This window comes from Macrobrachium rosenbergii, chromosome 54, assembly GCF_040412425.1.
Source record: "Macrobrachium rosenbergii isolate ZJJX-2024 chromosome 54, ASM4041242v1, whole genome shotgun sequence".
NCBI lineage: Eukaryota > Metazoa > Arthropoda > Malacostraca > Decapoda > Palaemonidae > Macrobrachium > Macrobrachium rosenbergii.
Window position 1 is genome coordinate 62,167,390 of NC_089794.1, and position 15,784 is coordinate 62,183,173.

Genomic DNA, 15,784 nt, shown 5'->3' on the forward strand with positions numbered 1-15,784 from the left:
AAATAATCATTCTATAAACATTTTCATCCAATTCACAAATATCTTTAAATGGATTACAAACATAAAATGGAGAAATAACACTTCCTTTTTTTTTATTCAACTAATAATTAACCAAAACTGTTACAGTGTGTGTAATGAACACAGTTACTCAATAGCTTTGAAAGCAGAATTGAAGCTCATACAAAACTTTGTTACAAGTAATTCGACCGATATATTTCCAATATACCATGACTTCAAAATTCTTGTGAATTAGATAACAATATAATTCTCACCACAGACAAAAGTAATTTTTTGATATACAGAAATAATTACTAAAATGAACAAGCAGTTATACATTTGGGAAAAAAAAAATTCATCCTTATTGGATAACTTTAGACAATAATTTCAACTACAAATATATGAGAAAACTTTTCCTGAAAATATCTAACTTGCACAAGATTTTGAAAGAACTTCATACATAAAATGGAAAGTAAAAATATTAACTTAAATAACAGGTTTTGACGTGGGAAAAACCTATTTTTGGTAGTCGCTGTCTCGTCCTCAAAGGAGTTACCCCCCCCTGGTGTGCCAGTGCTCCCATGGTGACTAGACTACTATGAGATTCAGAGGCGTCGTGCACGGTTTTTTTTTTATTTTACTCCTTATCAAAGAATCAGATGAAGGTGAAAGTTGGCATATTAATATTTCACAACCATACAAATATATCGAGAAATATATCTAGTAATGAAATTCGATAGTTTTCATTTTTATAAAGTAAAATTGGTTTGCCAATGCCGTATCCAGGGATATACGTGGCAAGGATCCTCAAACGTTTATGACGTAGGTAGAGTAAACAATCTATGACGAATTTAGTCCGCCCATAAACCTTACAAACTCATTCACTTGGTTTCGTCAGCTTTAAACCTTACCTGTCAAAAGATCAAAGAATGGCTAATAAGATTTGGAATTGTCCCTGTGGTTGCAAAACTGCATTTGCCTTGCGGCTTGCAACCTTGTATACGGGAGAGAAAAACCGTGGTAGTACTTACTACTCCTTGAACAGGTAAGAAATCGATTTCAGATTACGTAATTACTTCCAGTCTGATTTTTATTTTGCGAAAAAAATATAACTATTGCAATGCCTTTTTGAATTGTGAACATTTCCATTGAGTACCCATTATGTAGTGAAGAGAGAGAGAGAGAGAGAGAGAGAGAGAGAGAGAGAGAGAGAGAGAGAGAGAGAGAGAGAGAGAGAGAGAGAGAGAGAGAGATGTAAAAGGATTGTTCAGTCTTTATAGAATTATTATTGTTCTGAGAAGATTTTTGGGAAAGCTAAATACAACCAGTAATGTATTCAAGTTATCAGTACAGCAATGGACCATCTGATTTAAGATTTGTTGTTTTCCATAATCAATGTATAATTGCTTTAAATATATATATATATATATATATATATATATATATATATATATATATATATAATTATATATATTCTTTTCTGTCCTTTAAGGCCTTATGACCGCGTTGGACAAGTTTTGGGCATGACTGCAGGGGCAGTAAGGGCCAAAGTCAGCCTCCCGTACCTCCAGTTCATGTCATTCACCATCGTCAGTAACACAGTTTCATCAGCACCATCCGCCTTTGATAACTTTACTGTTGGTGCGATTCGTCGCTTTATCCACAGAAAGTTTGATGAGAAGGAGTATTTTACGGTTGGCTCTCTAACAATGGACCTTAAAACAGCTGGCATTATCTCAGAAAGGACATCACCGAGTTCAGTAATCCGCCTCCTGCATTCTCTGGGATTCAAGTATAAAACTACACAACGGAAAATGTATGTGAGGAAGGAGTCTCTGGATATAATTTGCCGCCGAATTAATGCTCTACGGGATCTACGACGCCTCAGGGAGGACAGAAGGAAGGTGGTGTATGTTGATGAAACTTGGTTCACCACTAGAATGACCCATAGCAGGAATGGGCAGACACCACGCAGGATATCACCAGTCCCTCTTACAGCCGTCAGGTCCCCTCCAGGAGAAGGTGAACGATTTGTGGTGGTAGCTGCTGGCACCAATGAAGGCTTCATTGAAGGCTCGTATCTGTGCTACCCCGCTAAGTCCAATCAAGGAGATTATCATGGCGAAATGAATGCCAAATTGTTCGAACAGTGGCTTACGACACAGCTTCTACCGTCCCTCCTGAGCCATCGGTTCTTGTGCTAGATAATGCACCATATCACAGCACACTAACCGAGGAGAGTCGATGCCCTACGTCAGCAAACAGAAAGGCGGATCTCGTAAGGTAATTACAATAAATCACAATATATATATATATATATATATATATATATATATATATATATATATATAGACATCATGAAATACGTATACACACGCATTAAAGTTAATGACTTGACTGGAAATTTCATATGATTCAACATTCTATTAACTGTGTGAAGTCAGTAAATTATTCTTGATGGAAACAATATCAAATCATAGTTTAATGATACAGTAATAACGGTATGTAAATTAGCATTCTATGGTCTATTTCCACTCTAATAATGATTAATTAACTTTTTCGACAGGTGGCTGGAGCAGCGTAGGATATCGTTCCCACCTTTGGCCACAAAATCTGAGCTGTTGCTCGTTTGCCAAAAGAATCGTCCGGAAAGGAGATATGTGGTGGATAACATCATCCGGGAGTGGGGCCACGAAGTTGGCGCTTGGCACTGGCTCACCCAGAGCTCAACGCCATTGAACAGGTGTGGGGTCATATGAAGAGGCAAGTGCGTTCATCGCCTCGTCGATTTACGCGGTCTGACTTGCAGGCCAGGTTGGAGGAGGCAAGGCTTTCTGCTACCCCGGAAGTGTGGGCAGGAGCAGTTCGACAATCACGTCATTTTGAGGAGGAGTACTGGGAATTGGACAACATCCGGGAGACTTACGTGGATCCAGTCATCATTAATTTAGCCAGTGATGATGAGGATGATGATGATCTTTTCCTTGATAGTGATGATGATTGTGATTTGTAAATAGATTATGAATAGTTTTTGGTGTTTCATTTGTACATTTAAAGGGGAATTACAAATACACAGAGTAAAAGTAAAATACATTTCATTTGAAATATTTTTAAGATATACCCACACCAATAGTAACAATGATAGAGGAAAAAGGGAACGATGGCAACCCTTGTTCCCCTCAGAGTCATCGCTGATTTCCTCAGGTCAGCTACGTTTCCTACGATAATCGGTAATTATATATGCTTGAGGGTGACTGGAACTGGCATGTCTACCCATTGTCATGCCCTGTCACCCATGAATTAAGGATAAGTAAAATGAAATAAGATAAAAGGCTAAAAAGAAAAATTTAAAATGAAAAACGAAATGAATAACGAAACTCTAAATACCAAAAATAAAACAAAACATTCGCTCACACGTTCTTTCTCAGGTTTGTGCCATATAGTACTGTTTCATAAGGGTAATAATGCTCAGCTCCATCGCCAATAGAAATGATGATTTTTATTACAATAAAGTAAAACATAGTTACATATAGATAATAAATCGAATATGTGATGTCCAAGGCTATAACGGTATGAACTTTCATTTATTTGCCTGGATGAGAACTGCTGAAAACTTACCAAAACTTACGACATTTCAGTCACTGCTTCTTTGACAGGACTCCTTCCCTGAATGCATGAGTTTGTTCCTCATTTGCAATACTGCATATTTAACTTGGAAAATTACTTTATACATTTCTCAAATGAAAACCCGGAATTCTGGGGAGGCCAGGACCCATTACACAATAAAGAAACATTTGCAAAGTCTTTATGAATAGCTGAAAGATTCTGATGTGGGCGGGGCATCTATGCTGCCGTGGAAATACAGCAATAGTGGTAGTAATAGTAGCAGAATGTATAATTTTGGCCTTCAGGTTTATTTATTTGATCATTGGTGATCATTTAGCATCTTTTGCAACTACTTGAGAAATGTATTTTCATCGTCAGTAATTCAATTCTTAAACTTCATGAGATAATTCAGTATTATCCTGAATTATGACGTAGCTTAGAGGGTGGAGCCATTTGTAACGTCACAGGTAAACGTCATTACTGTCTTCTAAGCCATGAATGACTTTTTAATGTCTCTGACTACAGAAAGTGGTGTGTTCTTCTATGATCAGCTAAAACTATAAGTCATAGGTACAAGATGATGTTAGAAAATAAAATGTATGGTTGTGAAATATTCATAAGCCAACTTTCACCTTCATCCGATTCTTTGATAAGGAGTCAAATAAAAAAAACCGTGCATGACGCCTCTGAATCTCGTAGTAGTATCAAAAAATATTTTTCTAGCCTGGTCTTGTAAGCGGGTATTGTGTCGTAATGAAAACACTATGACACGTGATAGAGTATAATGGACTCAAAGATAAGAGGACATTTTCCCTTATCTTCAGCGAAGCTGAACCCAGTTTTTCCTACGTCAAAACTGCAAGAAGTGACTATTGCGCATGCGCGTCTGCCATCTTGTTTTACGACCGGGCAGGCAAAAAGACATCTCCATTACCCTCTTCTAGCACAAGTGCTCCGCATCACCCGTCAGTGCTCCTTACTGTTTTCAAGCATGTAACGCAGCAAGTATTATGGAAACATCCAAACACGAAAGTTAAGTGCTTATTTTTAAACTTGAGTTTTAAAAATTGTTAGTTTTAACTGTGGAACAAATGCCTTTTGTGTATAGATTCCCAAAAACTGAACTTTGTTTTCGCAGCATATGGTCGGTGTCTTCAGAGCACATGACCGGTGCCCTCTCATGATCTCTGTTAGTTGCGAAAGTTTTAAAAATTTGATGTTTTGATCATTCAGTTTATAATGTGTAACCAAAGAAATGTTCCATAATTTAGTATTAATTTAGACAATCCTTTCAGATAACGGTGTCCACAATAGCCTAGGCGGTAGCCTACAGAGACGGTAGCCTAACAAATTCAGTCCGAATAATGTTAATGTAGTAGATGTTGTCCACAGCCTATATCCTAGGATTACATATCCTAAAGGTGATTTAAATATTCTGGGGTAGAGATTAACCCAATTTAAGGTAAGTAAGAACCTTTTAAAAACATATTCTTTTACGGAACTAGGCAGCAACCCAGTTTACACCAAGGATCCTAGATTTCGGTGAACAGGAAACTAAACATTTTCCCTTCGGTATAACCGCGGAAACTAAACTAAAGGAAATTATTTATATTGCACTGTGTGTAATTAAACAAATTTACATAATAGTTTTGGAAGCAAAATTGAAAATCATAAAAATAACTTTAAAAATAATTGTTAAATATTTCAAATATATCATGACTAAAATTCTTGCAAATTAGATAAAAATATAATTTTTCACACAAGTACCCAGCCAACACATACACATGGGGCCCATATGGAATTTCCATGGGTATTGGTGGGATTGATGGGCATGGGTTGGTGATGGGGAAATACATGGGTTTCATGTGGAACTCAGGTGGGTTTCCCACAAAATTAAATATTTTTCTATAGCGCTAAAACAGCACAGGAAACTGTCTAACAACCGAGAAAATTAACTTAGAAATAATTATTTTAATAATGTACACGTGATTTGGCAGACAAATGATACATCGGTACAACGTGGGTCCTATGTGGGTTTCCCACACAGATATATACACTTCCTCCATTTATACTTCAACAGTGAAATATACAGAACGAACTTAAAAATTGGTCCTATGTCAGAGAATATAACATTTATACTTCAACAGTGAAATTAAAAATTATCTTTGGGGCAATTCTTTTAAGATTTACATGTTGTCTGGTGGATGAATATGGGTACAGCGTAGGACCTATGTGGGTTTCCCTCACAGATATAGACTTCCTCCATTTATACTGCAACAGTGAAATATATTGTCAGAACGATTTTAAAATTATCTTTGGGGCAATTCTGTTAAGATTTACGTCTGGTGGACGAATATGGGTACAACGTAGGATCTATGTGGGTTTCCCACACGGATATAGACTTCCATAGACTTCCTCCATTTATACTGCAACAGTGAAATATATTGTCAGAACGAGTTTAAAATTATCTTTGGGGCAATTCTGTTAAGATTTACGTCTGGTGGACGAATATGGGTACAACGTAGGATCTATGTGGGTTTCCCACACAGATATAGACTTCCTCCATTTATACTGCAACAGTGAAATATATTGTCAGAACGATTTTAAAATGATCTTGGGGGCAATTCTTTTAAGATTTACATGTTGTCTGGTGGATGAATATGGGTACAACATAGGACCTATGTGGGTTTCCCCCACTGGTGTACTACAACTGAAATGATTGTTTAATTGTAGGCAAGAGAAACAGGCAATTGGTACAGATTGTAAATTAGTCTGTATGGCAGTGGTATTTTTCGCGGACTGCCTTACCGTAAAATCAAAATTCTCTTCAGGTAACGTTTATTTTGCCAAAATGCTTGAGCAACATCGAAATATGGCCAGCGGATAGTTTTCAGTTGTATCAAATAAATTCTCTTGTTCACACTTATAACAGAAGCAGAGAATGAAAAAAAATAATAAATTCATTTATTTTCTTTCTACTACTACCATAAATTTCCCATTTGGGTGTATCTTTATTTTCCCTATGTTACTTCGTTTTATTTTCTTTCTCTACCCTGATTTCCTTCGGTTAAGTCCGATAGGAGTGAGCCGATACAAAGGCAATTCTCTGTATAAGAAGAAGAAGAAGAAGAAGCTAAAAGTAAACAAAACAACAAAGGACGAGTCTATGACGGGTAAAGTTTGTCGAGTTTTTTCACTATCTTCTCGAGAAGGTAAGATCTTATCTACTATGTGTTAATTGCACTTGAATATGTTGTGAATATTTGCTAGTACTACCGACTAGTTCTCCATATAGCTGATACCTTCCGTAATGTGTGTGATGGCAAGTTAAGCTAGGTAGCCTATACGTACTATATAGCTATAGCTTTGCAATACTGGGTAGGTAGCTAGACCTACCTTGGTACTATATTCAAAGTTTGGTTTGCCACGTCTCCAAGAGGCACTTTAGCTAATACTTCTGCCACAGCTGTAAGCAGAAGCACCCTAAAGTATGCAACATAGGCTATATATGGAAAGTGATGTACTGTACCTAGTAGTAGCTACGTGCTGTGCTGGCAGTGGTGTGTAATTTGGGATAAAATCCAATTGTGGCGGGAGTAAAATTTTGGCCAAATAGATCCACAACCAAAAACAGTATCTGCCACACTGGGCACCTTTTTATATATTAGCTGTATGTAGCCTATATTTTTTTAATTTTAGTTTAAGGTAGAACCTAAGCTAGCTATAGCTAGGCTACAGAGGCGGATGTTATCCCTGGTGGCCAGAACTAGCCTGTTGACAAAAATTCTGCAAATATTAGCCTCGGCTAGCAGCTGATAGCCTACTACCCTACTGTGCCACTTGGCAGATATGTCAAAATAGCCCAGCCTAGGCCTACTACCTAGTCAAAATTTTACAGAAAATTCAATAGCCTAGTCTAGTTTAGGATCAAATTCACTGTCAAATAGCCGTTAACTTTTACACTTTAAAATATATTACCTGAAAACCTATGGGTCCAGCCCTCCCACAACAAAATCCAGTTTCTTAGCTTATTACTATCAAACCATCACTCCCTGTTCATAGGCAGGTACTAGGCTACCATACCTAGCCTATTGCCTGTCATCTTTCTCCTTGAAATGATCCATTGTTCCGTTTTTCCATGACAATACACAATAGGCTAGGTAACTCCATAAATTTCCAAATTCAACTCCAGTTTACCCCAATTTCATAACTAAAGGTGCATTTTTAACATCAAATCTGGGCACAACAAAGTCAAGATTTTGTGGTTGTGCTGGTCTTGCAGGTGGTGATGGTAGTGGTGGTGCTATTACCTCATGTCAATAGACTATACTAAATTTTGAGTATACAAAATATTTGCTCATATGGATTCACCCCTGTGGCCCCCTTCCATGGACCTTTATCATGGCCACCAAGAGACAAGGCCTAGTAGATGAGTTCGAAATTTGGTGTAATCTCACCAAATTAAGTTCTGCATGTCATTTGCGCAACCAATCTTGGCTCAGTATTCAACTGACAATTCTAGGTAGATAGGTATGTAAGTAGTTATGTAGGTATGTAGATATGACCAGATATACGTCATCTTCATGGAAGAAAAGCATGAAAAAAAAAAAAAAAAAAAATAGCTTCATATTAAATCTAAATTAAATTGTAACTATAACTACATACCTGTATAGCATAAATAGGTGATATCTAACAAATATCTTTACACACACACATATATATATATATAATTTTAGAATCTTGAAAATAATGGCACAGTTTTATCTCTGAGAATTGCCTGTGTTTTACAGAGTAGAAACATCTGCAATATAAATTGCAGCATCCTGGGACAAGATGGAAAATTATGAAATATGTAGTGCAAGAACAAAGAGAAGAAAAGTAAAGACTCTTGTGGACAACCTTTTTTCAAGTTCAGAGCAAGATGGCTCATCAATTAAAAACCCAGTTGCTAATGTATCTGGTGAAGATTGCAGTGCACAACTAACTAATCATGATGTTGAGATTGCCAACAGTCATTCACCAGATGTTTCCTTAAGCAATGCTGCAGATGTGGAAGACTGTGATTTAGAGAATGGTGAAGGCAATATTTCTGATAATGAGCCTCTCAACCTTGTGGGCAGTGAAACTGACAATGAGACTCTTTGTAATGATGACCACAGTGATAATGTTGTATTTGGTGAGATTAGGAAAAGTTAGCCTCATGGGCTGTGAAATTCAAGATCTCCCATTCTGCTCTTTCAGCTTTATTAGAGCTATTGAAAACTTGTGACTTGGATGTGCCCAAAGATCCCAGAACTTTACTTATGACTCCTAGAGTGACAGATATAAAAGAAAAGGCAGGTGGCTCTTTTTATCACTTTGGCATAGCAAGAGGCATTATATAAAAACTATCAACTTCTAGCCCCTCCCATCTTGTTGGCATTGAAAGTTTGACTTTACATGTGAACATTGATGGAATTCCACTATTTGGGAGCTCTACTGTAAGTTTGTGGCCAATATTGGGTATGATTAAGGAACTGCCAGGCAAACCATTTGTTATAGGGGTGTACTGTGGGTCTAGTAAGCCAAAATCACTTAAGGAATATTTATGTGACTTCGTTCAAGAAATGAAAGAAGTGCTGACCAATGGGGTGGATTTTGATGTTAACAAATATAATGTGAAGCTAGATGCATTTATTTGTGATGCTCCTGCTCGAGCATTTATTAAATGCATCAAGGGGCATTCTGGTTACCATGGTTGTGAAAAATGTGTACAAAAAGGGCTATATGTAAATGGCAAAATGACTTTTCCAGAATTTGGTGCTAGATTAAGAACAGATATTAGTTTTGATGAAATGAGAAACAGTGCTCACCATACAGATATTTCTCCATTGAAAGAATTAAATGTTGGTTTTGTTTCACAATTGTCTTGGACTACATGCATCTTGTGTGTCTTGGCATTGTGAGAAAAATTATTTTTCTTTGGATGAAGGGACCACTGAGAGACTTTCAGCACAATCACTTTCTGTTGTCTCTGCAAGTCTGTCAGATCTTAGACAGAATTTACCTAGAGAATTTGCTAGAAAACCTAGGTTACTGTCTGAATTTAGAATGTGGAAGGCCACAGAATTCCGGCAATTTTTGTTATATACTGGACCTGTAGTCTTGCATGGCAAAATACCAGACTTACAGTACAAAAACTTTATGCTTCTGTCAGTTGCAATTCGCATGCTTGTAAGTGAAAGCTTGTGTTCATCTTACTGTGATTATGTTGAAAAGCTACTTGAGTATTTTGTAAAAGATTTTGCTTGTATATATAGTGCAGATGCACTTGTCTATAATGTCCATAGCTTAATCCATATTGTTCAGGATGTGCGTCACTATGGGCCACTATATAATATTTCTTGCTTCCCGTATGAAAATATGTTGGGAGAGTTGAAACGAATGGTAAGGAGACCTCAGAATCCAGTAGCACAGTTAATATACCGTATATCAGAAAATGAGAGGTCTCATGAAAGTCTGTGTGATAGTTTTAACACAAAAATTTACCATAGCAAGCCACATTTCACGGGTCCTGTCCCTCTTCAGCACAGCAATTGCCAACAGTACAGACAGTATCAAGGTGACAAAGTATTCATTGCCTGTAGTGAAGGGGACAACTGTTTTGATGTAAACAATAGAGTTGTGATTGTGAAAAATATTTTATCACCAACTAGGGAAACATTCGTAATTTTTCAAGAGTTTTTAAGAGTCAGTGCATTTTTTGAATATCCCCTGAATTCAGAATGTCTTGGTATTAGAGTATGTAGGAAATTGTCTGATGAGTTGAAAGTAGGTCAGCTGTGTGAATTTGTCAAAAAACTGGTACTTCTCCCATGCAAGCAACATTTTGTAGCAGTCCCATTCTTGCATCACAAATAGGTTATTTACTGTGTAACAAAAATGTATTATACTTGTGACTGTTCATGAATTTAAATAACGATGGCATGTTAATGATGTTTGTAATCTGCCATTGGCTTGAAAATAACCTAGTTTTTTTATGATTAGCTATAGCTTTATTCATGAAACAGATATCTTGAAAGGATATATTTTTCCTAGGCTAACTTAACTGATTATGCCCCTTTGAAGGTTACTTTCATTGTTTATTTAAGAGTAAATTAAGTCGTTCATAGGGGATGTGCTATTGTTTAAAACTTGCCATACATTCTAGCACTGCAGATTATGTGATACTAGCAGAATTTGCACATGTACATTTGTGATTTAATGTAAAATACCAATATATATAAATTTAAGTGTAGCAACCATGTATCATACCATATTTTCAAACCATAATGTAAAATTTTACCAGGGTGATCCATAGTTACAGGACAGTCATGGCTCGATATTCAGTTGTTGAGTTTAATGACAAGACTGCTGCTGTTATTTGCAACTCCTGGTTTGTGGGTGAAGAAGAGGAGTACTGTTTGTGGCCAAATCAACAACTGAACAAGGTTGGACGGCTTGCAAAAGCTGAACAGCAGCCATGCAATGATTGGACAAAGTATAAGATAAGAGTTTTGGGGAAAGCAGGTACATACTATATATGCACTTTTCTCTACACATAAGGGTACATAGCTTTTAATTTTATTTTTCTTGAAGCCATCATAAAAATATAGTAAAATAATTTCATTACTAGAACGTTTAATCTCTTATTTTAATTAATGAATGAATTAAGTGACAGTTGAAGGTCCTTATTCCTGGTTCCTGTCTTGGATCCAGATGAACCTGCCTGTATTTAAATTTGAAACTGAAAAATGGAGTAAGAGGAATGTAATGTATCAGGTTCATTGACTTGAGATTCAAATGGGCTCAGGATGGAAGCCAGGAACTAGTATTTTACACTGATATAAATTTTACATCCATAGGAAATTATGAGACAGCTTTAAAGAAATTGAAGATGTGCGAAGAAACCAGTGATCTGAACAGTGATGTAGAAGAACTCTGCCATAAAAAAGAAGCTAAAAAAAATGCTAATTTAGCTACATTTATTTTTAAGATGGCACAGTATACATCCTCATCCTTTTCCATTTTTATTTTTTCAGGCGAATTAAGAACAGTAAATACTTTGATTCAGATTCTGACTCTGAGTCCAGTGCAATTGATGATCCACCTATTGTTACAAAAAATGACCTGCCACTACCCCCATGTTCACTTGTGTCCAGAGTCAGCAGTGAAGGTGCAATAACATTTGAAGGGTCAGGATTGACATCAGCTGCCACAACTTCCACACCCAGGGCTTCTCCAGTTACCTCAACCCCTAGCAGGACTAATTCTCTTGAAGATTTACACATCCTTTCATCAGCTGCCACAAGTTCTACACCCAGGTCTTCATTTACTTCAACCCTTAGCAGGACTAATTCTCTTGAAGGTGTGAGCATCCTTAGAAATGTTGACCAACACCCTGACCAAAGTAAGTTATTCTGTATTACTCATTAATGGATTATCAAGGGATTTCATATAAAATACTTGGATGTTAAATCTAGTTTCATTGTGATGTCTCCAATTTTATTTAGTTAAATGATTATTGGCAAGGAGTGACACACTTAGTTCACTGTATGCTGTCATAGAACTTTATATTTCATGACAGAAGTTTAATAACTATGATACTTATATTCAGGAACTGTATATTATGATGTCTGAACAGACCTTTAGCAGTGTTGAATTATAGTCAGTACCATTACTAATAAACAATCTCTTTATTTTAGGTGTGATTTTAAGAAAACTGGCTGCACATATCTATAGTATGAAGGAGACTATGCAGGTACATACTAGCATGCTGCAGAATCTCATAAAAAAAGCTGCAACACTGCCAGAAGGCTTAAAGTTTCCTCTTGAAACAGTGGACCAGCTCGAGGAGATGGAGACACATCTGATAGATCCAGGTGTGAGGACTGGCCTGGTAAGTGTGATAATGGGAAATTATCATCATTAATAACTTGAGAAATAAAAAACAAACTTTTTTTTTTGGGGGGGGAGTGATCATGATGAAATTTGACTTTTCTTATTGTCAATGATTTTTTGATAACTTTTTTTCCTTTGTTGAACAGATTCACAGGTTATGGTACGTAATATGCATTAGGTATGTGCATACATGAAAATGCTGTTCTGTTGTGTGATGCTTAGTGCCTGCTTAGTCCTTTTGGTTAAGTTTTGTATATAGGTGGAGGTAATTAAACATAAGGTAAAGGTGCAGGATACCACATCTTGAGTTAGTTCCTGCAAGTAGGCATGTTGGTAGGGGAGAGGATGATCTGGATAAAAATGTATGATTGACTGGTTCTGGTGTGCATCTTTTTTTTATGTTTATATTGATTTATATTGGCACTGGACAAACAAAGGAAGCAGGGCTGTTCTCTTCCTCCTCTTTACTTGATGTTGAGGAAGGCTGAAGGGGGGGTAAGGAAGAGGGTGATCAGAGACTGTTCAAAACCCAGCCCATCATTCCTGAGACCCCTTCCCCCTTCAGCCTAAGGGTTACTGCTTTGTGGGCATGTCATTGCATGGTGGGATGTGGTACCATTTTAAGGCGATTCCTGCTTGATATAGAGAAGTAGTACGTAACAATCATTCTTGCTTTTATTAGACCTGTTTTTAGGGATGGGATAATATAGCAGTTGTTTCTTTACTTGCTGTACAGGGGCATTCCCCTAAGAAAAGTTTTTACTTTGAAGTGAAGAAAATAAATTTATTATCAATCAAGTAATGATTATAACATAGTGATTTTTATTTTGTCTTGGTTTCTGCAAATAAGGTGCACTGTTTTATCAAAAAAATACTCCTTGCATGACATCTAAATTGTTTTATTTTTTGGTTTCAGGTGAATGTTCTCAGTGAGATTGGAGGGAGGAACATTGATGAATGTGTGAAGCGAGTAATGAAGTTCATAATAAGTGACACATTGGCTGCAAAAATGAACATGTCTGGAAGGAACAACAAGAAGGCATTTGGTCCCACAAACTTATTCGAGGCTGTTTACAGTAAGTATTTTTCATTTTTTTATCTATCTTTAAGCCAACGCTCACACAAGGGTTTATTAACTGTAATTTAATAAAATGGAAAAAAGGAAAACTGATAAGTAGAGGTGGTAGACTTGCATTATCTTTAGTGGTACCATAAACAGCAATAAAACATGTCACAGCGTGCATTCACTACTTAGTATTGATGGAAGTAAATCTTATCAACTTATTTGTCGTTTTGGCTATTTGATTTTACTTTTGTGAGTTTTGGAATATAATTTAATAGTTTCAGGTATTTTTTTCTGATTCTAGGAGGAGTGAAAAGGCACTCACAAACGTCAGATTGTACGAGAAGAAGTGTGGAGCATGCGGTGGCAAAATGGTTGATAGGGGGAAGAGATCGCAGTGGCAATCGCATCCGTAGGGCTACTGGTGCAACATTGTCTGCTAATTAGAGTAGATATGTATATCTTATACAAAGGAAAGTTTAATTACATCAAAAGTAGGTTTCTTAGTTTTGTTTACATTTATTAATTAGAGAATATACCAATGTTTTTCTGTCAAAGGAATTCTGTATTACTTCATAGATATATCCTTGTGTTTACATAATCTTGATTAGTAGATTTTGTTTCACAATGTTCACAGTATATTTGAGCTTATATTTTTGTGACATGGAATAATTTTATAGCAGACAGTCACATATAAAAATGTCAATTTTATTTTGCTTTAAAAATCAGATTTTGTTTTTGAAGACTTGTTAATGTGGAAATAATAGTATTCCATTTTGAAGTATGTATATATGAATAAAGTTAAGTTGAATTGTGTGATTATTATTCATATACCTTTGAGATAAGTATGACCACTGATATTGGGCTTTAGACATTTTAACAGCAAGTGAACATCAGAGAAAACTCTAGTTATGCTACACTTTTTGAATACCAACATCACTGTTTCATTTAAGGATAAGGGTACTAGTATACTTCTATAATGTAGATGATTTCCGCTGCTTTCCGCTTGCTAATGACCATGGGCAAAGCCCTTTAGCAATGATAATGCACTAAATGTAGGGTAGGGTAAACAACTGAGTGGTGACATAGGGTCCACCTCTCCTGGAATGTGACCACCTTCCCAGAAAAGTACTTGAATACGTTGCCATAACCTCCCGTGGGCTACAGTTAACAGCTGGCAGCCATCGAGGCAACACACCGAGATGGCCGTTGGCTTTAACTGATCCCGATGGGAGGTCATGGCAACGGATTGAAGTGCTTTTTTGGGAAGGTGGTCACATTCCAGGAAAGGTGGCCCCTATGCTGCCACTCGGTCGCTTACTCTATGCGAGATGCCCATGCAAATTCAATGCTATTCCTATACAGTACCCATGTAAATTCAATGCCATACCCACACAGTACCCTTATGGATCCCACCCATATCCCACGTTTAGCCTATGTGGGCAGTCCACCTGAAACCCACGTGAATCCCGTGGCCAAATCTATCTGGGCTCCATGTGGGCAGCTCACATGGGGCCCATAAAGTAGCCCACAAAAGACCCACATGGGTCCCATTACCCAGTGCTGGCTGGGTAATATTTTTTATTCACAATCAATTACCATAAAGAATGTTATACATAAAAAAATTCCCTTAACCCTATTTAGTGCATGTCCGGTTTCCATGAAACCATCCTACATGATTGATAAAAAAAAAAAAAAAAAAAAAAAAATGCATTCATTCAGCAAATATCTTTTGCATAGACCATAAATACAAAATAGAAATATTTCCTTTTTATAGTTTCATCTGGTATCTAAACTAACAGCAACTGGATGTTACATTGTGCCTACAATAAAATATAATTTCCTCAATAGTTTTAGAAGCAAAATTGGAAACTATAAAATAGTTACAAATAATACCAACATATTTCAAGCATAGCATGACTTACAAATTCTTGTGAATTAAATAAAAAATACAATTCTATCAGACATAGGCAATTTATTTAATATAAATTCAAAGAACAAAGTGTTCTGACTTAAAGGGTAATTTTTAAATTTAGACAAATTCAACTAATAATTTTATCTAATTCACATATATTTTCGAATCAACTAAAAAGATGAAACGGATAAATAAAAAAATTTACTTTTTTGTCATCTACTACCTAACCAAAACTGTTACATTGTGTGTAATGAAAACATTTACTCAATAGCTTTAGAAGCAGA

General features: G+C 36.4%; 1 pseudogene; it reads left to right on the top strand.

The window, feature by feature from the left end:
• The first annotated feature begins 2,752 nt into the window (after positions 1-2,752).
• LOC136834715 (uncharacterized) lies at positions 2,753-14,397 on the top strand (annotated as a pseudogene).
• Positions 14,398-15,784: the final 1,387 nt, after the last annotated feature.